Below are 25257 nucleotides of genomic sequence, written 5' to 3'. Positions count from 1 at the left end.
GAGCATAACATCTGGGCCAGAATGCACTGTCTTTCATGGCACAGTCCCTCATGGCTTCCCTTGGCTTGGGGAGGGATTTCCCTAACCCTTTGTACTTCCTTGGTGAGGTGACGCCCCACCCTCCTTTGGCTTGTCCTCTGTGGGCTACATCCAGTGTCTAACCAGTCCCAATGAGATAAACCAGGTACCTCAGTTGGAAATGCAGAAATCACCCACCTTCTATATTGATCTCTCTGGGAGCTGCAGACTGGAGCTCTTCCTATTCAGCCATCTTGCTAGCCACACAAATTATGTTTAGAATGGAAGGAATCTTACATCTTCTTACCATTGTTCTTTTCTGTTTTCTTCCCCCATCTCATCTTAACCCTCACTCTTAAGACATTCTTCAAACAAAAATGAGAACCACTACAAAAGAGAGTCTTGCATATCTAAGTGTATAGCAGATTTCTACTTAAGAGATTGAACATTAAGAAACACTTTCTAAACTGTGAGCAAAGTTCATACTTAATCTGTTTCATAGTTATAATCATCCATCTTCCATGTTGATTCTGATGCTGGAGGGGTCTTCAGGTTTTGATTTCTTTTTGGTCTCTTTACTTTTCTCGGTCAGACGAAAGTGATGCTTACATTGCCTCATGATCTTCTTGGAAGACATCCAGCTCTCCCCATGCTGTTCAGTTGGTGCTGCACATTGTCCTCCCCTTACATCTGTGCCCTTGGCCATCAGGACTTCTCTTGCTTTTAAGAGACTGCAGGTGCAATTCCAGGGATTTCCATCCAGGTACAGGTGCCTGAGGTGAGGCAGACCCTCTAAGGCTTTTAGGTCTAAGGCAGAGATCTTATTGTTCCTCAGGTTTAGAACATGAAGCTGCTTGAGGTCCTTGAGCTCCCGTTCAGCAATATTCTGGATGACACTGCTTTTTAGGTCCAGCCTGGTTAAGGTCCCTGGGAGCCTGCAAAGCATGGAAACAGGATGTGAGAGGAGGCCATGCCCATCATTCCACAACTGTCAGGGCAACAGTAACTGAGCAGCATTGCCTTTTCATACAGCTCTGTCTCTTCTCAAGCTAGGAAACAAGATTTATTTGAGAAAATTAATTATAAGCACAAATCTCAGTGTTAGTCTATGGATCTTTAACTTTTTCTCATAGATCTTACGTTCTAACCCTCTGATTTTTCTGGCTCCTATTCATAAAATCTTTAGTTTTTTTTCTTGTGAAATGAGATCACTCAAACAAATTGATAAGAAAAACACTAAGTTCCCCATTTCTAAGGTGGCAAAGGCCATTAATCAATAATTTACAGAAGAAGCAGTAAAAATGTCAAAGTATGAAAAAGTGTTGCTCTTCGTGAATATAAAAGGCAAATGAAAAAATGCAGTGTTTTAATATAGCAAATTAAAACATGGCTTTAATTTTAAAACACTGCTGCTGTAGGTATAGTAAATACTGTTGGTAGAAGTGTAAATTGGTACCATTTAGGAAACAATTTAGTAATATGTATTAAATTTAATTAATATCATGCCTTTTGACCTAGGAAATAATAGAAAAAGTAAATATTGACAAAGATGTTTGTCACATATTTGATATTTATAACAGCAAAAAAAAGACTAATGCTCAATGATTTTAAATTCTGAGATGATGGACTATTATGTGGTTACAAAAATCATGGGTTTTGATTTTTTTTTTTTTAATACAGGGTCTGTCTCTGTGGCCCAGGCTGGAGTGCAGTGGTGAGATCTCGGCTCACTGCAACCTCTGGCTCACCAGCTCAAGTGATCCTCCCACCTCAGCCTCCTGAGTAGCTGGGACCACAGGCACACACCACCACAACCGGCTAATTTTTTCTATTTTTGGTAGACACAGGGTTTCATCATGTGGCCCAGGCTAGTCTGGAACTCCTGGACTCAAACAATCCACTGACCTCGGCCTCCCAAAGTGCTGGGATTACAGGTGTGAGTCACCGCACCTGGCCTGATGTTTTAAAATAATTTTTTAAATAACAGTTATATGAAAAAGCTTTTGTAACTATGACTAAAAAAATCTAGAAGCTATAAAAAATTGATAAAGCATCAACATTAAAAAGAATTTTAAAAGAAATTGTGTATAGCAAAAGACAGGCAAAGTCAAAAGACAAATGATAAACTGGGGATAAGCATGATGTCTGCACTTTATATCAAACAAAGAATCTCCTTAATATACAAAAAGCACTTAAAATTGAGAAGAAAAGATTATAAAATAAAACAGAAAAATGGGCAAAAAAACAAATGGAAGTTCACATAAAAAGCAAAGCAAAGGGCCCCCAAGTCTTCAACTTTATGCAGAACAGAGAAATTAAATTAAAGCTACACAGAGATGCCACTTAACACTTAACAGATTGGTAAAAATTCTAAGCCTTAGCAATCTGGTCTGCGAACAAAGCTGTGAAGAAACAGATATTCTCATATATTGCTCATGGGAGTCTAAAATGGCACAGCCTGTATGGAGAAAAATTTAGCAAAACCTAACAAAAAAAATACATATTTATCCTTTAGACCAGCAATCTCACTTCTAGGAATACACCCTGAAGATATGACTTTACAAATATAAACAGTATATGTGGCATTTATTATGATATTATTTATAACAGCAAAAGATTGGAAGCAACCCAGTACATTAGTAAAGAACTACTCTGCAGCCTTAAAAAAAATAAAATAATAAAAAAAAGAGGCTGGTCTCTATGAATTACCATGAAGTGATTTCCAGAAAGTATTGTTAAAGAGAAAAAAAGCAAGAAACAGAGCAGTATATATAGTACACTAGTTTTTGTGTAAGAAAAGGGGAAATAAGAATTACATATACACGTTTACTTATTTGGGGCAACTGAAGGAGAATGATAAACCAGAAATCAATAAAAATGGTTACATATAGGGAGTGGTTGGTTCCATGTGATTTTAACTTTTCAACCATGTTAATGTTTTACATGTTCACAAAAACAAAATCAAGTCCTAAAACTGAAAACAAACAGGAACAAGCATATCTAATTAATTAATCCAATGTTTATATTTGTAACATAGTCATACAGAGAAAAGAAAAAGTACTCTGACTGAACAACCTTAGTGGATATATTTAAGCCTTAGATTCTAAGGACAAAAAGATCTCGAAATTTCTCTTAGTATGTTTATTGTTAATACTAATGTTAATAATGAAATTTTGAAATTTTTTATGAATATTATCTGGCAAAACAAATAAGTAAATATATTCATGTCATTAGGAAACTGTACTTTCATTGTAAGAGAAAAAGATAAAAATATAAAATAAAATAAAGAAAACCCTCTCTGATGTTAAATATGAATTGAAAATGTCAATGTGAATTCATAATTTTAAAAAATATATTTTCTAGCTCTTGTTTGCTGAAAGGACCTACAAACAATATTATATTCTAGTAGCAATGCTACCCCAATGACATGAGCACACCAAGCACACAGATCTTAGCTGCTGAATTCCAATCTTTACTGGAAAGAACCAGAGCTTCTTGGAGAAATGACTGATTCTATGTCTAGGGAAAAAAACCCATAGAGTTTCTCAGCCAGAATGTGTACAATTTTTAAGGATGAATGGAACACCCATTGGGATGACTACTGTCAAAATAATGGAAATAAAAAGTATTGGCAAGGATGTGGGGAAATTGGAAGCCTTTTGCACTGTTGGTGGGAATGTAAAATGGTGCAGCTGCTGTGAAAATAATAATTTTTTATTTTTAAAAAACTAAAAATAGAATTAGCATATAGTTTAGCAATTCCACTTCTGGCTATATATCCAAAAGAACTTAAAGCAGAGTCTTGAAGAGATATTTGTACCTCCATGTTCATAGCAGCATTCTTCACAATAGCCAAAGGTATAAGCAACCCAAGTGTCCATTTACAGACAAATAAATAAACCAAATGTGGTCTATACATACAATGGAGTATTATTCACCCTTAAAAAGGAAGGAAATTTTGACACATGCTACAGCATACATAAACCTTGAGGATATTATATTATGCTACATGAAAGAAGCCAATCACAAAGACAAATACTATATGAGTCCACTTATGTGAAATATCTAGAATAGTCACATTCATAGAAACCTAAAGTTAGAAAGCAGAATGGTGGTTGTCAGGGGCTAGAAGGAGGGAAATACGGAGAGTTTTGTAATAGGTATAGAGTTGTAGTTTTGTAAGATGAAAACTTCTGTAGGTTGGTTGCACAAGAATGTGACCATACTTAACATCACTGAAATGTACACTTAAAGATGATAAATTTTACCTTATGTGTATTTTACCACAACTAAAAGAAAAAAAAAAAAGATTAATGGAGTCATGTCTCATGAACAGAGGAACTACCTTGGAGGGGCTCCCACTAGCCATATTTGTGACAATTTGGGCACCAAAAGAGACTAGCAACTGTAAGTGATCAAAACATACCAAATAAATTAAAATCCGTGGGTCCATAGTGATACCTGGGAAAAAAACAGAAAAGGAGAAGAGAGAGAGAGAAAAAACATTATGTTAAGTGGAAAAAGTAGAATACAAAATTGAATGATCCCAAATATGTAAAAACAAATTATGTGCTTTTGTCTAGACAAAGGCTCTGGTTGAACAATTCTGGATGATTTTTAATTTTTCAGCATATTAAGTTTTCAAGCTTGAACAGCTATTGCTTTATAATCAGGAAGAAAATACAGGTTTTTTAAAACTGTGAATACCAATTTGAAAAATGTCATGCTCATGGCTGTTGATTTAAAAATAGAAAAGAATCACAATGGTGAACGTGAAAATCTTTTTCCTACACAGAAACTTTGTAGTAAGTGCTTTCCTTTTTATGAAATACAAAACATCTGAAAGTTTAATAGGGAAAAAAAGCCCTTCAAATTGAAATACCACCTGAATGCTATTTTCGTACAAAGTGAACATACTGGATATATATTCTTGAATTTTAGTATTCAGTGTAGTTTATTGTGGCAGTCCCAGTTATAGAAGTGTTATATCAAAAAGAGAAAATAAATAAGTTTAGCCATATTCTATGCCAATATTACCTTTTGCTTGTTATAGTATTCTTATTACATGAATTTTATCCCAAAAGATCAGTATTTTGGGTTTTTAGCACTTAGCCTACATTTTGCCTTCGGGGTTTTCTTTTTTAAACTAAATTTGTCATTTTATATTTGTAATCATATCCTATACAGTAGTATGTATACATAAGTATTTACGCTTTTTGAGTAAAAATACTCAATCATTTAAAGTGTCTTCTTCCTAGATAGAATAAATTTTACCTAATAAAGTAGGTTAATTTACCAGGGAAAATCACTTTATGCCTTCTAACAGTTTGATAATTAAATTCAATTCAAAGTTAATCTCCAAGAAAATATAATTTTGTGCACACACCAGCTTATCTAAGGTGAATTTCTAAATGGTATACAGAAAATCTCTTATGTATAGGTTCCCCCCTGCCAAGGAAAAATAGACTATTGTTGGATTGTGTAGTAGTAAGCAAGACTTTGTTCCCATTGCAGAGGACAATGAAGCCTAACTGGGAAAGATCCACCAGAGTAAACAGGTGTCAAAAAGTCCCAATGTATTAAGACTTGTGTTCTAACTTAAGCCATTCTGTTTACCACTGTGTGGTTTTAGGTAAGTCATTTTGCTTCTTAAAGATCCTAATTTTCCACCCTACAGATGAACCATTCAGTACACAGAAGTCCCATAACCAATGTTAGAGAATGAAAATGAGCAAGTCAAGTTTTCTAGGAAACAAATACAATTATCCAGTTCTTGGATATGTATCCAAAAATTGTGCCTGTTCTTAGCTTGCCTTTTTTTTTTTCCCGTCTTGTTTGTATGGAAGTCATCACCAAAATGACATTGTAAGAGAAATCACTATTTATCCTGGTTTTGTGACTTTCTGACAGCCACTTATTGCTTTGATATAATTTGTCTTTATAAGTCTGATTTATATTTTAAAGTAGCTCTGATTTTAAAATAAACAGTTTTCTAGAAATGCTATCATGTTCTTTGGGTAGCTGTTGCTTTTTAGAGTAAAAAGGGTCACAGCCCATTTTGCAGTAGATAGCAGTTGGGTGTAAGATAAAATGCTATGTGCATTAGGTTGTAAGAAGCCATTCTAGATTTCAATTATCTGAAGACTGGATAAAAAGAGATAATCTAATTTATATTTATTCACTAAGCTGCAATTGATGAAATCTGAAGCAGCAACAATTGAAGTCCAGTTCCTGGGCATTTGAAGTAGTATAGTTATTTTATTGACAGTAGAGTAAATCCTAGAGGCAGGACTATGCAGTGGCTAAACTTCCCTGGCTCTGGAGTTAAAACTACTGTGTTTAAATTCTGACTATGAATTTAAACTATGAATATGACTGTGAAGTTTCTGAATACCTCTAAGCCGTAACACCCTAGTCTGTAAATTATTAGGTAAACCAGTGTACCTACCTTCACAGAATTATTGTATGTTTCTAAGTTCACTGCTGATTTTAGTAAGCACTTAATAAATGTTAGGTATTATTTTCTATCTCAATTAATGTAATGAGGCAAATGTAGTAGGTCTTTGAATATATGTGTACCTAAAACCATATACTACTATTTTCTTGATGAAATGTAGAATGGAGGATGGTAGGCAAAAGAAAAGATATGCCGAAATATCGTTGGTGATAGAAGCAGGTTGCCTGTGTTAATAGTTTACTTGTAGAAAACTGAATTGTATATTATAGGTACTGTGTATGAAGAAGAAGTATGCAAATTTTTTAAAGTTGTAATGTTTAAAGGCCATAAATAAAAATTTTTTAATTAAAATATAAGGAATAGATATTATGATGTTTCAAGTTTTAACTTTTTGTTTTTTGTTTTTTGAGACAGGGTCTTGCTTTGTCACCCAGGCTGGAGTGCAGTGGCACAATCATGGCTCACTGCAGCCTCAACCTCCAGGGCTCAAGCAATTCTCCTACCTCAGCCTCCTGTGTAGCTGGGACCACAGGCATGCACCACCACATCCAACTAATTTTTTTAAAAACTTTTGTAGAGATGGGATCTCACTATGTTGCCCAGGCTGGTTTTGAACTCCTGGACTGAAGTGATCTGCCTGCCTCAGCCTCCCAAAGTGCTGGGATTACAGGCATGAACTACTGTGCTCAACCATGTTTTAACTTTTAGTGAGAGGAAAACCACAGGGAAACCTTACTGGGTCTTTCCCACTTGTCAATCAAAACAAAAAAGAGCTGAGGAGTGGAGGCAGTGTTGATAGGGGTATTTCAAAGCAAAGAACTTTGCTATCACAGCTGGCCAAGTACTTTGACAGAGCAGACAGTTGTGTTGCTTAATTTAAGCTTCACAGGAAAAGCCCACTCCCACCTCATGTTACTGGCCCCATTGTCCTTGCAAAGTAGCTCTTGATCCTAGCTGCACATTAAATTCATCTGGGGAGGTTTTCAAAAGTAGTGATGCCTGAGTCCAGGGGCATCTGATTTAATTGGTTTGAAGTGAGGCCTAGGTATAAGTATGCTTTTTAAAAATATTTCTCCATATAATTCTAATGTGAAGCCAGATTTGAGAACTATGGCTAGCTCATGCTTGCAATTCCACTATACATTCCATTGGGTAAAACAATGTGCTTTCTGTAGTCACTTGTTAAAACACAAATAATCTGACAAGAGTAAATAATAAAGCTACTTTTTCCACTCTTAAAACTTAGCAGGATTACTCAACAAAATGCTTTCTAAAAGTCACTTGAGTAGAAAAACCCACGAAGTTCACAATATTGCCCATGGCTGTCATAGCCTGGTGTCACATCTTTTACATTATATAGTTACTGTCTAACCTGTTGTATGAGTTTTTATTTTATACACTATTTTTTTCCCCTTGGAGTTGGGGCAGTCAGTAATTAAAAAATAAGGCTTGTGGCCAGGTGCTGTGGCTTACGCCTATAATTCCTGCACTTTGGAAGGCCGAGGCAGGAGGATCACGAGGTCAGGAGATGGAAACCATCCTGGCTAACACGGTGAAACCCCATATCTACTAAAAATACAAAAACAAAATTAGCCGGGCGTGGTGGCAGGCGCCTGTAGTCCCAGCTACTCGGGAGGCTGAGGCAGGAGAATGGCGTGAACCCAGGAGGCGGAGCTTGCAGCCAGCCGAGATCAAGCCACTGCACTCCAGCCTGGGCGACAGAGCGAGACTCCATCTCGAAATAAATAAATAAATAAATAAATAAATAATAAGGCTTGTAACATAGTCAAGAAGTTATTTAAATAAAAAGTAGTAGAATCTTGAGACACCGCAAGTGTGTTTTCGCCTTAGGGCCTTTGAATTGGCTGTTCTTCTGTCTAGAAAACTTTCTCCCAAATAGCTTCACAGCTAAATCCCTCACCTTCTTCCAGTCTTTGCTCAAAAGTTATGTTTTCATGAGGGTTACCTTTCTTACCTTATTTAAAATTGCAACCAGCCACCTCACCCACTACACTCTTGAACCTGATAATCTTGCCCTTTTTTGTTGTAAGCTATAATAGCTAATATAGTTTGAATATTATATATTTTACTTATGTATTATGTTTATTATCAGTCTTCCCCTGCTAGATTTTAAACTGTGTACAATAGGAAGTTTTATCTCTTTTATTACATTGATGTATCCCAAGTGTCTGGTAAAATACCTGGCACATGGTAAGTGCTCAAAAGATATTGATTAAATTAAAGCAATTGTATATTTATGCTTATGCAGTAAAAGAAATTAATTACTTTGAATTCACCTTCAATATATATTTTGAAATACTGATTTCTCTTGGAAATATCACTTTTTGATGTTTTACACTGAGTACAGTTACCATACTATATAATTTAAAAATCCCCTTTTCAACTAGAAAAAAGAACATCTCTACATATCAAAGATAATTTTCCCTTTTTTATTGATAAAAACTTATTATAGGCTGGGACTATAATTAGTGGCTCATGCCTATAATCCCAGCACATTGAGAGGCTGAGGTGGGAGGATCACTTGCTCCCAGGAGTTTGAGACCAGCCTGGGCAGTAGCAAGAACTCATCTCTAAAAAAAAATTATTTTAATTAGCCAGACACGGTGCATGCCTGTAGTCTCAACTACTCAGGAGGCTGAGGGGAGAGGGCTGCGTTAACTCAGGAGGTTGAGGCTGCAGTGAACCATCATTACCCCAGTTTACTCCAGCCTGGGTGACAGAGTGAGACCCTGTCTTAAAAATATATATATTATAAAACACAATAAAATTAAGTAAATAGAGTACCATAGGATTCTACAGAAACCAGAAGTTAGTATATTAATTATGAGAAATTTGATAATGCTAATAGCCAGGGCAAGAAGCCTTTTATTTTTTCAACAAAGTGCTGAAAGGAAAAAAAGAATCCACTGATAGACAAACATAGTATCATTTTAAAGAGAATAATAGTGATTCATCCTACATTTTAAAAATTTATCTACTTTAAAATGTGGAACATAAAATAAAGTTTAAAGAAATAGGATCAACTAATACAAACACATGTTGCATTAATTATAAATTATGAGTAGTTGGGGGAACAGGTGCAGCAGGTTGGGTATAAAGGGAGGGATATTCGGAAAGAGAAATTGTCCGAGTGTGAGGGCGTGCTTGTGTGTGTGTGTGTGTGTGTGTGTGTGAGTGAGAGAGAGAGAGAGAGAGAGAGAGGGAGACAGAGAGAGAGAGAGAACTGAAGAGATAACCAAAACCAGAAGGTAAGACCAACCTGGTGGACTCACCCACTTATACAGACAGACACACAGAGAAATAACCAAAGCCAGCTTAAGCTCTTTAAAGGTCACAGCACTGAAAAGAATATGAGGCTCCCGAACAAGTAATTCAAAATAAATACAGTATTACATTGTAAAGTTTTAATTTTCCCCCAATAACTACTACTTCAATGCATTTTAAATTATAAATATCTTACTATATTTTCCCCCTTATTTTTTCCTGGTTTCCTTGTTTTGCTAACAGCTAAGCTCAGGCCTACTGACTGTTGATTATCCAGGCAATACACAGTATGAAACTGAGACACAATCTTTACAGTGTCTTCATATTATGTTTACTAATAGAGATATCACCTGTTGGTGTCTTGTTGAAAGGTGAAGCTGGCTGGGCTTCTGGGTCTGGTGGGGACTTGGAGAACTTTTCTGTCTAGCTAAAGGATTGTAAACACACCAATCAAAACTCTGTGTCTAGCTAAAGGTTTGTAAATGCACCAATCAGCACTCTGTAAAAATGCACCAATTAGCACTCTGTGTCTAGCTAAAGGTTTGTAAATGCACCAATCAGCACTCCGTAAAATGGACCAATCAGTGCTTTGTAAAATGGACCAATCAGCAGGATGTGGGTGGGGCCAAATAAGGAAATAAAAGCTGGCCACCTTAGCCAGCAGCGGCAACCTGGTTGGGTGTCTTTCCATGCTGTGGAAGCTTTGTTCTTTTGCTTGCAATAAATGTTGCTGCTGCTCACTCTTTGGGTCAACACTACTTTTATGAGCTGTAACACTCACTGCGAAGGTCTGCAGCTTCACTCTTGAAGTTAGCAAGACCACGAACCCACAAGAAGGAAGAAACTCCGGACACATCTGAACATCTGAAGGAACAAACTCTGGACGCACCATCTTTAAGAGCTGTAACACTCACTGTGAGGGTCTGCGGCTTTATTCTTGAAGCCAACGAGACCAAGAACTCACTGGAAGGAACCAGTTCTGGTCACATTGTCCCATAGACAAGATAGATAAAGTTAGTGCAGTAGTGAGTTTGAGGGCTGGAGATTGCACAGCTCTGTTTAAAACTTGTATCCCTAAATCCTTGTGTAGCCTTCATCAGATAATTCACGTTTGCTCTAAGTCTCTTGATTATACAATGTGCTGAATTGTCCAAATCTTCAGAAAATTTTTATGGTAGCTACAATAAGTGAAAACACTCACTCACCTTAGGGGTATGGACAACAGCAGATTCTGCTCCAGCGCCAGGTTGGAGAGCTGAGAACACCTCTGCAGGGCTCCAGCTTCGAAGAAACTCGCATTGTTCTCCAGAATCAAATGTTTCAAGTCTTGGAGGTCCTGGAAGTCTTGTGCTGTTACTCTCTGAATCAGATTATTGCTACAATCAAGTTTTTGTAACTTTACTGGTAGTCTGAAGGGCAATATTTGGAGCTGGTTTTGGGACAGCTCAAGAGCAGTTAAATTGGTAAGGAACTGTGCCCCATTGATGGAAGAGAGTAAGTTTTCTGACAGGTAAAGATGTCTTTACGTGTCACTTTACCAAGTGTCTTGTGTCTCAAAACCTTACTATTCTGAGGTGGTTTCTTTCCATCTTTAAAGATAGCAAGGATTTGGGTAGATTGATAGGAACTTTAGTCAGAAAGTTACCACTGAAACTGAGAAATTGCAAAGACTACACAAGAGTGAAGAAGCTATTGTATAAGATGTAGCTTATTATTCTCCAGGCTCATATGTGTCAGATGGGGAAGTATCAGGGGTCCAGCTGTAGCCTCCACGTTGTTACCATCCAACATCAAACTTTGCAAACTGACAAGGGTGGAGAAAGTGCTGGGAGAGAGGGAAGAGATCAGGTTGTTTTTAAGTTTGAGGATTTTTAATTTCTTAAATCCTTCAAAATCTGATCCATGTGGGACATTTATTGAGTTATCATTTAGTTTTAACACTTCAAGACTGGCTGAGAGAGCACTAGGGACTCAACTTATTTTTCCAGAGTTCTAAGGTCTTCAAAGTACTCAGAGTTTTGAGGGTGTCATTTTCTACTGACTCTGTTCCACTGGCCAGCAGAATAGAATCTTCTAAAGCCTACATTCAGGTGAAGTCAGACAGCTACAAAAAATGTGGAGGCAGGGAAGGGGAAGAAAAAGCAATAAATTAATATTGTTTAAAAAATACCAGGTACACTGTCATTACAATACTAATAATACTTCAGATTTCTCTTCAGATTCTATTTTAAATTATCTCTTGGAAAACGGTTGAAACTCAGATCCTGAATATTTTTATTTATGATTGATAACATCAGTGTAAGGTATGAAAAATATTCTAAGCACTTTCACACATCGTTAATAGAGACATATTATTGGCCAAATTTTACTGCATATTCTCTAACCCAGCAAATTTACTTATACGCAGAGATACTTACAAATTGCAAAATGATTCATGCACTAGGATGTTCTTTGTTGTATCATCTCATATTAGCCATAAATTGAAACAATCTGGAAATCTTTCACCAAATTGTTAGTAGTTTCTAAATCTAGAGGGTAAGATTACAAAGGATTTTCACTGGCTGTATTTTGCATTGTTTAACATTATGAATCACACGTTTTAAAAAGGCATTAAAAATTACAAAAATGTAAATGTCCCAGTCTGTTATCACTAGGATGCACTTACTGAAAACACTTTCAACTATATTGTATTTTGGAAAATGAGCCTACCTGTTTTCTATATCCAATTTTCACTTCACCAATGAAAAAAATTCATAAAGAGACAAATGTGTACATGTTATCTCCCTCCGTCTCTGTAGAGCAAAGAGTTCATTCATGCATATATTCCAGACCTAATGCCACCCTTCCTCTAGAATTTAGATATTTGCCAAAATTGATATACTTTCTTCGTGTTTTGTAAATTCCCCTGTCTCTCTACATGCCTGCCAACCTCTGAGCTTAATACCCATGTCTTTTTCTGAATGATGTAATGATCTTTATTTGGTGCTACGAGTAAGGTTATGTTTAAGCAGAAAAACGAATTGTTCCATGTTTTCTTCAGGTTGATAAATCTTCACAAAATTTTCAATCTGCCTTAGAATTCAATGAAGCTGCAATTTTCAGTATACAATTTCACGTGTCTTACTATCCACAGTTTTTAAATATTTGACTTAATTATGCAGTTGAGCACTTTTATAATACCAGTACATACCAGTACATGATTAACACCTTCAAGGTGAGTTTATTTTGTATCATATATTTATTATAGGTACTTATATTCTTGGAGGATATGTGATGTGAATTATCGTGTATTTTTAAACATCTCTAATATGTTACTCCACTAGGAGACTCTCCAGTTAAAATTTCCATAAATGAATATTTTTAATCATAATGGTTTCGGCAGTTGCCTTGGGTTACATATTGCTGCTAACATTTTATATTTTCTTAATGATTTATCAGTTATATTGAATAGTCCTAGTCCCAATAATGATAGAGATTTTATTCTTGCATTAATTGAGTATCTACGAGTGCCAAGTGCTTTTTCATATATTATCACCAATCCCCTAATAACCCAGCAAGTTTACTATTATCAACACTGGCTTCTAGATGAGGAGACTAGGAGAACTAGAATGTGAAAGAATTCAGAATTTCAGCAAGGTCTGTTGAACTGCAAACCCCTTTCTTCCTTAGCTACACCATTTTCTAAAGCATTTTCTATTGCATTTGGCCTGTAATTACTGTTTTTCAAAAGAGGCTCAAGATCTAGACACAAATCACAGAGCTTTAAAAAAGCAGAGATTTTAGGGATTATCTAATCTAAATCTCCCATTTCAGGAATAAAGAATTTCAGGCCCAAGAAGTTAAATAACCTGCTGAAGACTTAGTGTTCTTTACACTCCATTCTGAAATGCCTTTTTGTAGGCTTATCTTTTATATAAAGTCAGAAATGTCTCTAGACATATATCTTTATGTCTTGGACTGTTGAGATCCCCCAAAAAGAACTGGGTATTATATTTCAACTTATATCTGAGTGACAATAAACAAAAAATGATTACTAACTATGCAGTAAGTCTCAGAGATGACATGGATCAGAATGGGCAATTTATTTTGGGAATGGACAAGGGATGGTGTCAAAGCTTCAATTTGTCTTGATTTCTATTTATAAAGTATACAGACTGAGCTAAATAGACTTCATATTCTTAAATCACTATTATTAAGCATAGAAAGCATTTTCTTCTTTTTTTTTTTGGTCAGGGTCAATAGAGATTACATTTAATTATTAAAATGGCTACAATTTTAGAAATATTTACTATATTTAATTTTTACAAAGCCCTATGCATAAGCATAATTATTCCATTTTCAGAGAGGGAAACTAAGGCTCAAGAAAGTGGAATAACCTGTCCAAGTATATCCTTTTCTAGTGGAAAAGTTGGGCTACTAACCCAGGTTTATCTTACCCCAGTGCATATATTTTTAGCCTTACTGCTATAACATCCTTTAGCTGAAGAAAATACAATTATGGTGCCACATAACAATGAGGAAGACTCCTGCTGACTTTCAACTTTTCAGTTGGGTTTGCAGAGCTGACAAAGGGAAAAAAATTCTGCCAGACCCATTTTTCCATTTCCATGGCTTAAGCAGGGCTTCACACAAGATATGTGGAAAGAGATGCTTTTGCCCTAGAGCTAACCTTGGCAGCTTTTGGCAGCTTTTCCAATATTGCCTAAAAAGCAAGGCCAGTAAAATGAAGTAGAGCACAGGATAGCTCCTGCTAGCTTCTCCGGGGAAGGCTTTGTTTCTGGTTTCAATCCTAGGCAGACCCTGCTCCAAGTAGTAAAGGGAACACACCCTTTTCTGGCTCCTTATAGATCCAATGTACAACGAAACTGACATACACACAAAGTGATGGTTTCAGACCTGTGTGAACCAAGCCAGGAATGAGTTTGTAAAACAATGTTGGATTTTTTTCCTGATCATCAAACATTTTTTCTCTACAAACAATTTTTAAATTCTAGAAAATGTAGAGAGAATATAAAATAACCCATTATCCCCCCATTCAGTAATAAACCTTGTTTATGTATTTCTTAGGAAGAATTTGAAGAAGCTTCTTGTCTTCCACAAAAGATGTAAAGTACTATCATTTTAACTGACTGCTACCATAACTACATTCCCATTTGTCTTCTACCTCTGAAGAGAATATATCACTTTGGCTTCTCCATTTGAATGGCAATAGTGAAGTAAACTTAATGATTTTTTACACATGTGGACACAAAGTACGAACCAAACCTACAATCCTCTAAATAGAAGTGACTTGGGTCACCTAGCATATTGTCCATTTGGTATCACATGTAATCAGCTACTCATTGTGTCTTTCACTCAACACAGTTAAGCAGTTCATCATGGCTTGAGACTGAAGTCCGAGTTAGTGAATAGCAACAGAACAGGACAGAGGGGAACAAAAGAATAAAGCTGAATTCCTTTCTTATGCCATACCCAAAAATTAACTCAAAATGGATCATAGACCTCAATGTACAAACTAAAACTGTAAAACTCTTAGAATAAAATATAGGCATTACATTTTCATGAACTTGGATTAGGTAAAGCTGGCTTAGATATGACACCAAATGCATGAGTGACAAAAGAAAAATAGATAAATTAAGTCAGGTGTAGTAGCTCAAGCCTGTAATCCCAGCACTCTGGAGGCCAAGGCAGGTAAAGAGCAGCTAGTAAAGAAAGAGCAGCTGAATATATGGGGGTGCAGAAAGTTAGAGAGCAAGGTCTGGAGAGAAGTGTGAAGGATAGAATCAAGGGCCTTGAATACAAGGAGAGACATGTCCTCTCTGGAGAAAAGAGTTTGCAAAAGTGGATGGAGACAAATTTGTACACAGTGAGCAGGGACTGAGGGAGATCAAGTTTTGTCATGATTTGTCAATAAAATGGGAGGCCAGCTATTCATTGAGAATGAGGATGGCAGGAATTGAGTATGCAACCCAACACTCTACCGAAGTTTTGGAAGATATTGAATGATTCTGTAAATTCAAACCCAATAAATAGAATGTACATTGTATTTACCAAATGCAAGTGAGATATGGTCACTTAAAACCTATGCAAGTGAGATATGGTCACTTAAGACCTAAGTATTTTTAAAAGAGAAGTATCATTGGTCAGAACTTTCATCAACAAAAAGAGCTTTCCTTTTCCTTAACAAAACAATCCTGTCTTTTATTACGTTTCTGTTGTGAACAGTCCTTCCAAGAAATAATTACCTAGCTTAAAGTCAGGGAAGTGGCAATGCTGCTATTCAGTGAAACTAAACCAATGACAAATTGACTCATCCAATAACTGAATTTAATAAGGGGCATAATTTTATCTTATTGGTTACAAAGTACCATTGTATAATCATTACTAGGATTAGTTCACATTCTGCTCAATAAGCATGTCAAGTCCTCAGAGCAAATATTTAAGTAGCTTACCCTTTAACCAGATGTCTTGCTTGAACATTTACACTTAATGGTGTCAGACTTGCTATCTGGTGTTAGACACTACAGGGTTAGAAGAGGAAAGCAAACAGATGGAGACAAGACAACTGTGTTTATTGAGCCAGGATCTAAATACCATGCCACATATTCAAAACTCTGTGTTTATGGGACACTCATATGAACATTTCTTAACCAAATTAAAGGGATGGTGTCTCTGTTTGAAGGTAAGGTACACTCACCTGCTGCCTCTCTGCACCTGGCTCACAGAGAGGCATTTCTTTGTCTTAGGATTTGGATCTTTGAGGGAGAAGCAGTGAATAGTAAAGGGAAAATTAAAGAGTCATAGAATTTTCCATCTGGAAGGGGCCTGGGATCACCTGTCTAATCTAGCCTTCTCACTTCATAAAGGTGCTGCCCAGAGATTTTTTTGACAGCCAACCTAAGATAGTCATATCTCTAATTAGGGGGGAAACTGGGATGAGACTCTAGTCTGTTGGTAACTTTCAAAATATCAGAGATCAAAAATAAAAGTTCATTTATATTATATAAGTCAGACAAATCCATAGCACCCTTTTCAGTGCCCTCTGGATAAGTGGGCATAAAAATAAGTCATAATTAAAAGCACATAGAATGAGAACTGTGAGGAACTTGGCAAAACAAAAAAATTTATTTCCTCTGCATAGGTTTCCACAAAGACGCTAGTACCTGACTGATACATAGGGTTTGTATGAATTCTTCTGATACACTGGGTTTGCTTTGGTAGTCTGATGATGCTGTAAATATCATCTTCCATCCATGGAATAAACAAAACTGCATTTTCCCCTGAAAGGATTTATTCTTAATCTGGGGGACATAAAGTAGCAGTATACTTTTTGTTAAGCAAGAGTCATTTTTACTTTGCAGCAACATAGTTTTTAATATTTTGAATAAAAATTAAAATAGAGTATCATTAACTGTAGATTCTGACTTTTGTTGTTGTTTTCCTAAAAATAAACATCCAGAGGCATATACCCATCTCAATAGTACAGAGCAAGCAGGTAGCTAGTTCAACTACCCTACCTTGATAACTAGCACATTTAAGGTATGATTATTTAAAATAAATTTAACAACCCCACACTTGCCCCTCATACTGTCTCACAAAGTAATATTGCAACAATTTGAGTGCTGCATGGCATAGTTACCTGGAGGTGATGAATTTTTCTGTGGCTGATGTAGAGCCTCTTGATGGTAGAAGGAATACTTGATGGTACCTCCGTTAGTCTGTAGCATTGCGCCGACCGCAAAGAATCACAGTTACATCTTCCAGGACAGTTAGGATTAAAACCATTGCTAAGAGAGAGCAAAATAAAGAAAGCATAAAGCAGATGCATCTTCCAAAACAGGGGATCTCAGATGTAGGTAGGTGTTCAGCTGATGTCTCTTTATACCATGAAATCTGATAATAAAATCTAATGAATGTGTACTCTGTCAATGTAAGAAGACAGTAAAGAAAAATTTTCTCAATTTGGGTTAAAACGTTAGCAACAATTATAAAGAGGAAGGGGCTTAAACATTGATAAGCTGCCTTAATATTTGTAGGTGAGAAAACCCTATGTTATTTATGGTTTTGAAAGCTAATCTGCAAACACCTCTATTATCTGTAGTTTCCTTGTTTGTTAAATGTGACACTAGGGAATTAGTGGGCAAAGACAAAGAGCTGTTTTATAATGGGCCATAAAACCTTTGAATTTAACCCTATATTAAAACCATTTTTGTGGGACTGAAACAAGCAGGTGTTGTCTTCTCACATTAACTAGCAAGGGAAAATAGGAAGGTTTTCTATTTTTTACTGCAGTTTCAGTAACATTTTATTGCTAAATAAAACAATGGTGGTACAATGGCAAGATACTTAGAGGCACAGATAACTTACTCATTTATCACTTGATCCACCCAAATGTAATATTTGGAAAACAACTTTTTTGCTCAAAAATATTGCTCATTCAGAGAACAAAACCTCAACATGGGTGGATTATTTTCATCTATTTTTAATAATGATAGAAAGGGCCTCTAGCTACTTCAGAGAAAGTTGTCAGTTGTGAAACCTCACTGAGTACAGAGGGGAAAACTTCACTTGTCTAGGCACTCCTTTGATATGGCTTTTTTGTCTTGCTCTGAGCATACCTGCTGAGGGTTTTGAAAGCACACTATGCAAAAAATTATATAAAGAAGATCTCTATCCACAAATGAAGAACTTTATTTCCTAATGCCAGCAGTCCTCAGCAGTTTGCTCTAATGAAACTCTTAATATTGAAAAGATCCTTCAGTCTCCTCTTCAACCTTGCTTCTCTGCTGTAATTGTCATTTGAAATGTGAACTCTGAAAACCTGAGACAGGTTTCAGTTAATTTAGAAAGTTTATTTTGCCAAGGTTGAGAACACATGCCTGTGGCACAGCCTCAGGAAGTCCTAAGTGGTGGTCAGAGCAGTTTGGTTTTATACATTTTAGGGAGATATGAGACATCAGTCAACATATGTATGATGAACATTGATTCGGTCTGGAAAGGTGGGGAGGGGACTTCCAGGTCAAAGGTAGATAAGAGACAAGTGGTTGCATTCTTTTGAGTTTCTCATTAGCCTCTCCAAAGAAAGCAATCAGATATGCATTTATTTCAGTGAACAGAGGGGTGATTTTGAATAGAATTGGAGGCAGGTTTGCCCTAAGCAGTTCCCAGATTGACTTTTCCCTTCAGCTTAGTGATTTGGGGGGCCAAATCACTAAGATAGTCAGTCCCACAAGATATTTTCCTTTCACATTTCCTTCCTTTTAATTTTTTAAAACCTTTTGGAGAAAGCATTTTAGAAGAAAATGAATCTGGTCTCAGGTTTCATCTGATCTCTCATGGCTAGGATGTTTTATTCCTAGACAGGTGGGTCTCGAGTTATTAGGAAAGTTCATTTTTAGAAGGTTGTGAAGTGTCATGTATTATGAAAGGAAAATAGGAGGAGGAATGGAGAAAAATAACAACAAACAAAGAACATCCTGGAAAATCAATATAGACCACATTACTCTGAAGTCCATATGTCAGTTGGCAGGTATAAAAGTGGCTTGTGTATGTAAATAGGTTGCTGTTATTTTCTTCTGAAGTTTAAGCTGTCTAGCTTCAGTTCGCAGGGCTTCATGAAAGCACAGCTTAGTTTTCAGTGACACTGAATTAGGAAAAATGGGAAAAAAGGTAAAAAAAAAGAAAACATTATTTTAAAGTCTTCTAGCCAAGAAAAATTAGAATTTCATCCAAACTGTAGGAAATAATAAAAATTGAAAAGCATTAGGCAAGACTAGAATCTAACAACAGGTGTACTACAGTTTTTGGAACCTAATTTTTCTCTCTCCCGTTTCCCATTTTTACTAAAGAGAAACCATAGTAGGACTAATTTGCTTTATTATATTTGGCCTAATTATTTGTATACAGTGCAGCAAGAATAATTAATTTTTACATAACTTTTTTTTTCTTTTGAGATGCAGTCTCACACTGTCACCCAGGCTGGAGTGCAGTGGTGTGATCTTGGCTCACCACAGCCTCCATTTCCTGGGTTCAAGTGATTCTCCTGCCTCAGCTTCTAAGTAGCTGGGATTACACCTGGCTAATTTTTTTTTTTTTTTTGTATTTTTAGTAAAGACAGGGTTTCACCATGTTGGCCAGGCTGGTGTTAAACTCCTGACCTCAAGTGATCCACCCACCTCACCCTCCCAAAGTGCTGGGGTTAAGGGCATGAGCCACCATGCCTGGCCTAAATAGGCTCTTAAATTGGTCTTGATGGAACTTTATTCCATAGAAGGAATAAGCCAAGCCCAGTCATGTATTTATACCATTAAATACCTATGAGTTGGGTGAATTCCTCTCCTCTTGAGGTTCCAAGATAAACCTGGGGCCCTGGACTTGTCAGAAAGTACATTCCTTACTTACCACAGGTCAGGAACCCTGTACAGGAACTGTGTAGACAAAGGTAAGCAGACAGTTTTTCCAAGGAGTTTTATTGGCTCAATAAGTTTGATTCCTAAATGGAAAACACACCATTCCAGTAAAAGCCTTGGTAAAATAACCAGTTCTCCAATTGTGTCCTGGTACAAATGAAAACAGATTCTTATTGCACTTATGCTACTAACTGTATTGTCACAAGTTAAGAATCCTCACAAATAGTTTCCATATTCTGTAGAAATAAGGTAGAGAGAAAAAAATATGCTCCAAATTTTGTTCATAGGAGTATACTTTATTCAATTGTTAAAATTTGTAAATAGCTTACAAGTTGTTGACTCTGAAAAGCAAAACAAGGGATCATCAATGTTTTAAGCAAAACTTAAAAAGATTACTTCAGCCTTCTATTAGTTTAGTCCATGAAGTTAATTCCTATTCTGCTTGATATTCATGAACATTTCAGCTCTCCATGGGTCCTGAAAGTTTTCCTCTATTCTGATGTCACAATCTTGAAAGTTATCAGAAACCTGCATTCAAGAGCACCTGTTAGAGTTTATAGAGGACTATAAAACCATCTTCTAAAGAGGACCAAAACAAGACAGTAATTGTCCGTGGATGGCAAAAAGTTTCAGGGCAGCCACACTCAAAGACACAATTGACAAGGAAATTTGTTACCTCTTGTGGCACACAATAATTTAACATAACAATTATAATTATTACTGATAACATACATTAAGTCACATCAAAATTATAGAAATTCTCATAATTTTAGAACACATATGAATAACATAGTTATACAAATACAGCCCAAAGAAAATCAAACACCATTTTATATTTGACAGTGCTTCCTGTATACTTTTTATACCAAATAAGCCAAATATGTCATCAAATACAACCCAAAGAAAATCAAACACCATTTTATATTTGACAATGCTTCCTGTGTAATTTTTGTACCAAATAAATGAAATATGTCATTTTTGGAGTTTAGGGAACTTATTAATAACATCTTAAAGGATTAATTAGTTCAGAAAGATACAAAATTTGTAATTTGATTTTGGAAAGTTTGTCAATTACCAAAGGTTTAAAACACTCGATATTACAAAATAGGATTACAGGTCATTGTAAAATAAGTCATTCATTTAACCAAAGTGATAACTCAAGGATTTTTTTTAAAAAAAGGCAAAAACATTCATTCTTTGAGAGAGACTAATTTTCCAAACAATAAGCCCTAATAAAACAGCATGAAGCCAATTAAATTTGTTTTCCAAAATTTTATAAACAATCTATAAAATTTCATCTTGATTTTAATTTATAACTTCCTTAAGTCTTTATAACCTTTGTAACCTTTATTAAGGAGTCATCTAATGTTTTATGAAAACCTTGTTAATCTGACATGGGGGCTTATGTGCTGGTCTTGCATCAGTGTGCCTTTGACATTAATGATTAGTTTATAGAGAAATAACTTATTTTACCTCTCAAAATCGGCCCTTACAATCTCACAGGCCCCCCTCTTCCATGATTGTCCCTGGGCCTTGAGGAGTTGAATAACTTTAATTTCTGACCCTGTGTTTCAGGAACGCAGATAATTTTGAGGCTTTAATGCAGTTAATTAAAGATGAGGCTTTAATGCAGTTAATTTTGATTGGCATCTTCTACCAGGTCTGAGATGACAGGAAGATTCAAGAATCTAATAACCTTAATTAATTTTTTTTAAATCTCAGTTTTTCCTAAGCAAACCTAACTCAATAATCATAGCATAGGAATTATTTTGGTAAAATGTAAAATTCATTAGGCCAGTTACTAAAAGGAAAAGAAAAGACCTTCTGTACTGCACAGAATATTATGCTAGAAGAAAACATGTCCTTGAGATCTTTAAGAAAACATTGTTAGCATCAGGCTACAAAAAAACAGAACCCAAAGAAGACCATTTTGAAACTAAAATTTGATTTTGGGAAGCCTATTAAATATGTTAAAGGTTTAAAACACTTGATATTATTAACTAGAATTCCAGGTCACCCCAAGTTATTCATTTAGCCAAAATGATGACTCAAAATTTTTTAAGAAGTCAAAACCTTTACTCATTAATGGAGGGAAGACTTAGCTTTCCAAACAATCTGTCTTTGTCTTTCCCTTCTTTTTCTTCTTTTTCTTTTTTTGTTAGTGTATTTAAAAGGCAAACAACCTGTAATCCCAGCACTCTGGGAGGCCGAGGCGGGCAGATCACAAGGTCAGGAGATCGAGACCATCCTGGCTAACATGGTGAAACCCCTTCTCCAATAAAAATACAAAAAATTAGCTGGGCATGGTGTCAGGTGACTGTAGTCCCAGCTACTTGGGAGGCTGACGCAGGAGAATGGCGTGAACCTGGGAGGCAGAGCTTGCAGTGAGCCGAGATCACGCCACTGCACTCCAGCCTGGGTGACAGAGTGAGACTCCATCTCAAAAAAAAAAAAAGAAAAGGCAAACAAATATCTTTTATTATCTTTTAATATTACATGAAAATCTTGTTCAAGTGAGAAGGCCAAATTTCACCCTTGCATTAGTTGCTATTAATATCAGCACCAATTTTTAATAAAAGGTCATAGATAAATCTATCAAAGCTTAATCAGTTTGACCATAAGGCAAGATTTTTATGAATCTTTTATAACTCTTTACAAATTTTTGTTAAACAGCAGATTAGTGCTTTAAGAAAACCATGTTTTGCTTTTATTCAATGTTCAATTTATGGAAAAACCGCATAGTACTCCTTTAAATTTAGTTAATATGTTCACACATATCATTTCTTTTACAAGGTTCATTTTTACAAACCTTCCAAAACTCATTTAGACCTTTAGCTTTATCTTATTTAATTTAAAATAGTCCTTTAACTCTCTAGACAAAATTGTACATTCCCTGCCTTCTTCTAGTCTCTTACCAAAAACACATTTCATTCTCCTCGCACACCTTGCATGTAAACCTATTTTTTTCAGTAGTCTTAATTACATGTTATAATGGTAATTCTTAGCAACTTTCACTTTTGGTGCATAAGTTTTCCTTTACAAATCCCTTTGCAACTTAAATAGAACATCTATGACATACTTGGACTTTCTGACTTGTCCTAAACATCCCTCCTTTTAAACAACCATCATTTTACTTTAGGACATGAATTTACCATACAATATTATTTCTTATATAAAACATTTTTCTTTATAACTGTCTTTGCATAGCTGGGGGGTAAGGCTAATATCACATATCCCCAGGCCTTATTTAGAATTTAATGCCTCCAAAAGAAATTGAGTAATTTCCAAAAGTCAAAGCAGTTTATGGCCTTAAAGCATTAAGCAAACCTAATATCTGACCTGCATGATTTAGACTAAATGTATTTATTTTATTAATAATCTTTAAAGCTGTGTTTATTTCCCAAAGATTACTAAAGTTACATGAACTAAAAGGCATTACAGTTTTTATTTTTCTTCCAAATATTTTATATAAGCACTTTGATTTAAGCCAATTAATTAGAGCTCTTATATATAAACATTACACACACAACACATATATAACTACACAGACAGAAGAAGATTACTACAGTAGTTGCAAGACTTTTCATTTGCCAGTTTTAAAGTTTCTTAATTGGATTACTGGCTTTAGGGTGGAGTCCTTGAAAGAACAGGGCCAGGAAAGGGTATCTGGTGTCTTCTGTTTTTCCCAAGGAGTCCCAGGCTCTTAGAGCTTCAATATTCACTTTTAATTAAGCTGACTTTTAACCATAGCACTCTTTAACAAAATCCTTTTAAAATTTCTTATTACCTAACTTTAGCCAGGCCAAACAGCTGATATTTCTGGCTTTTAAACTTTACCAAAAGTAACCTCACAGGTGCTTTGAGAAAGGAAAATTCAAGACAACTGGTGGAGGGGAAGAGAATCAAAAAATGGCCAAGTTCACCCAAATATCAACCAGAAAGGCTCATCCCCTAAGCTAGGGATTGAACCCTGAACTCAGGCCACCACTGTGAAAAGAGAGCATGGCCACATGGTTACAAATTCAATCTCCCAAGTACATAACTGAACATTTTGCTGGGCCATCTTGAACATCAGGCTTATGGGGTTTTAGGCATGCATTTTATCCTAAGGTACCACTCTTTATTACGGAACAATACAGAAAGACACACAAAGCACACCAGATTCACTACAGCTTAAGACCAGCCTCAGAATTTTTTCATATTAATCAAAACTTTACAGAGGAGATAAGCAGTATCTTTTTACCCCTCATTTAACCAGTTTGCACAGAGAAAAAGAGGGAGAAAAGCCAGAAATCTGACTACCTAGGAATTCTAACACTTTTGCCAGCATACTAGGCTTCCCTAAGCAGCCCTAGTGACCTAGCTTGCTGCACCATCAACCTTGGGGCCAAGCCGCATAAAAAAGGAAAATTATCTTTTTTTTGTTCTGCCCAGAGCAAAATATGTGTGATGAAACGTAGACATTAGCCACTCTGCTTAACTCCCAATATCAAATTGTCAAGGCTTAAATTTGCCTTCAGATGAGCCCCATCATCTTTAATCCAACCTCTGACTACGAATTTCAACACATGGTTTCTGGGCAAGATGGTTGCCCTGTGTAACAGAAAAGATAGGAAAGGAAAAGTAAAGAAAGAAAAGTATTGCCTGTGGCAGGGTGGGGAAGGTGAAGAGCTCAAGGAGGCCAGATAAAGACCTACCCACTGCAGTGACACTGAAAAGTTCAGGCAGCCACTTCTCAGTAGCAAAGGGATCTTTTCCAGCAGTCCCATCAGGTCTCAAGTTTCCCCTTTTGGGGAGGAAAAAGCTCCCCATATCCCATGGTCCTGTACATGCCTTATCCTGTCACCCATATCTGTCAGCAAAAAGTGTAAGACAGATTAATCCAAAGGGAATAGCAGTTAACATGCCATAGTGCCAAACCCATTCTTAGCCAAAAGGGACTTTACTAAGAGCCCTCATTTTTAAATGTACTCCAGTGAATTGTTGTTCATTTGGAATGTTCTACAGTAAGTTATCTTTAGTAAGATTTTGCCATTTCTGTAAGACTTCACTGCCTTCTGGGCATAATGTATAAGCTAGAAAGAACTC

General features: G+C 36.0%; 1 pseudogene; it reads right to left on the bottom strand.

Annotated features, from left to right (window-relative positions):
- Positions 1-326: 326 nt before the first annotated feature.
- Positions 327-24981, bottom strand: LOC101138480 (nephrocan-like; annotated as a pseudogene).
- Between the last annotated feature and the right edge of the window lie 276 nt (positions 24982-25257).

This window comes from Gorilla gorilla, chromosome 5 (genome assembly GCF_029281585.2).
Source record: "Gorilla gorilla gorilla isolate KB3781 chromosome 5, NHGRI_mGorGor1-v2.1_pri, whole genome shotgun sequence".
Classification (NCBI taxonomy): Eukaryota; Metazoa; Chordata; class Mammalia; order Primates; family Hominidae; genus Gorilla; species Gorilla gorilla.
The sequence above is the reverse complement of the archived record's forward strand: the minus strand, read 5'-3'. Positions and strand labels throughout refer to the sequence as shown.